Genomic DNA, 2364 nt, shown 5'->3' with positions numbered 1-2364 from the left:
CAGAACCGCCAAAGCGGAGGAGAGGGTAGAGAACAGATGAGAGAGGGAAAGGGGAAAGGCACCGCCAGCGGCATAGGTCACCCAGGGAGACAGAAAAAAGCAAAGCAAAAAATCTACTCAACCGTCGTCCAACGATTGGCCCAACGCTAGAGGTCACGTGAGTTTTTCCCGACAATAGAAATATACTACACGTTCATCCCCCTGAATACGCGATCCAGCCGCGGCGGTTCACCCGGTTCACCAGACACTGCCCGAGAGAAAGCCACCAACAGTGGCACCGGATGTTTTAGAGATGCCCGTTCCAGGGTCATCGCATCACTGCGACAGCACCATCACCCGACTTCTACGACGTTTTCAGAAGCCATACACGTAGACCAAGGTCTGTGCATCTGGCAAATAATATCAGGTTTTTGCGCTATTTGCCAGCGCAGCAAGACGCAGCTATACCACTATCACCAATGACACTGTCACCCTGACTACGATAATAATGTTGGACATAAGTTACCTGAGCTGATGGCAATCTGCGCATCTGCTGTCAAGCTAGCACCGAAGAGAAAAAGGACACAACCGACGAAAAGGCAACGCAACGGACCAGCAAGCGTTTCGGACTTTGAAGCGGACTTTGAAGAGGGTCGCGTAGATATCCACATGCGCGAGACAAGGGCGAGTAGGCCCACCGCGTGTCGACTCCGCGGAGGAAAGTAGCTCCAGAGGAGGCATAGTAAGCGGGTTTCGCCGCCGCGAAAATAGTGTTGCCGCTGGCATTTCCCGCCAAATTCCGGCTATTTACTTTCCATTGGCTCCGGTTCCCCACGTGACCTCTGTCGATCGTGATTGGCTGAGGCTCATTTAACCGGTGGATTCTCCCGCGTTCGTTACTCCGAGGCGCCGACCCGTCTGACCGTTGTGTAGCTGGCGTCTACGTGTGTGAGCAGACGGTGATTTCGTTTCGTGGATTTCGAAGATGTTTGAGCCATGGTCGAACGCCTGAATGAAAGGTAAGCAGACAAACGTATGATGCATGTCAGTGATCAGACGTTTAATACTGTCGCCTAACTGTGTGCATGGAGGTACGCCTTGTGCCGTATTACATCGCTTTCTGCCGGTTATCAGTCATGATCTGGTAGATGATTATGCGTGGCGTTACTTGTTGCGTTTCGTTGCGCTATTTGAATGTGTCTTATGTTTAATCCACTGGTGTGCATGAAAAGGAAAACAGCGTCAATTTTGTCATTAGGCGCGTAACGATAGCATGTCTTACATAGCGTATTCAGCCAATTAACGTTGCCTATGCTCGGGTCTACCATATCATTAACAGGTTCCTTTTCTTTTTTCTTTCATTCAGACGCCGACAGCTGTTCGTTGCCTTGCGATCCGCGAGCATGTGGCCCCTGTCACCTGAAAATTCTACAGTTGCGCTGGGATGAAGTGGATGGCTTCTGCGACTCATCACGTGCTATGTATGTGTGTAATAATATCTACTTTGTCCAAACCTAATAGGTTCCCTTAAAGATTGTATAATATGATAGTCACGCCTTCTGTTGCTCGGCACTATTTATTCTTTATTTATTCTGCAGTATTCTGTAATAATCGTGTAGATTTACTTGCATTCAAATGTTGCTTCTTGTTTATATGTTTACCGTGTCAATAAATTTGTACATGTGAATTCCTTCGTCTTCTGGATCTTCATTTTCTGCTTCTCGATAATATTGGTGTGGAGAGGGCACGCGGCGCACATGCGCAGTTCGATCAGCCAGCGCGCGCTTTTTCGCGACGTTTTCCGGCTACTTTGTCATGATTCGTTACGGATGATCACGTGGTCGAGGGGGGGGGGCGGTGGTTTTCGTGGCGAAACTGTGGGAGCTACAGCTGCACTCCACTGGTAGCTCCGCACATCTACAGCTTTTTCCGCCGTTATTAATCCTCTTGTAGTACATTTTAATCCTTACACCATGACATTTAATCCTTTTGCCATCCGAATTAATCCTGCTTTCATTAATTTTAATCCTGCTTTCATTAATTTTAATCCCCATTTCACATAATTTAATCAATTTCTCATGCGATTTAATCCACGTAACTATGTGTGGGCTACGTGACTTTTTTTGTATTTTGGGACAATTCCCATGTCTACGGGTGTTGCACATGTTTTTCATTATTGATTTGGGTTTCTGCGCCATAATGGGATACTGTGGGACTGTTAATCTGGATTATGGTATTGTTGGACTATTCCCATGTCTACGAGTTTTACCCATGGTTTTCATTACAAACGCAGGTCTCTGCACTGTAATGGGTACTCCGGGACTGCCAATCTGGATTATGGCATTGTGGAACTATTTCCATGTATGCGGGTATTACCCATGCTTT

The 2364-nt window shown here is 47.1% G+C and overlaps 1 long non-coding RNA gene across 1 annotated transcript; it reads left to right on the top strand.

Annotated features, from left to right (window-relative positions):
* Window positions 1–872: 872 nt before the first annotated feature.
* On the top strand, window positions 873–1666 carry LOC135370979 (uncharacterized). Its single transcript, XR_010415483.1, has 2 exons — window positions 873–998; window positions 1346–1666. It is a non-coding gene; the product is annotated as an uncharacterized LOC135370979 (long non-coding RNA).
* The last annotated feature ends 698 nt before the right edge of the window (window positions 1667–2364 follow it).

This window comes from Ornithodoros turicata, chromosome 1 (assembly GCF_037126465.1).
Source record: "Ornithodoros turicata isolate Travis chromosome 1, ASM3712646v1, whole genome shotgun sequence".
Classification (NCBI taxonomy): Eukaryota; Metazoa; Arthropoda; class Arachnida; order Ixodida; family Argasidae; genus Ornithodoros; species Ornithodoros turicata.
Note: the sequence above shows the minus strand (reverse complement) of the source record. Positions and strands in the feature narration are given on the sequence as shown.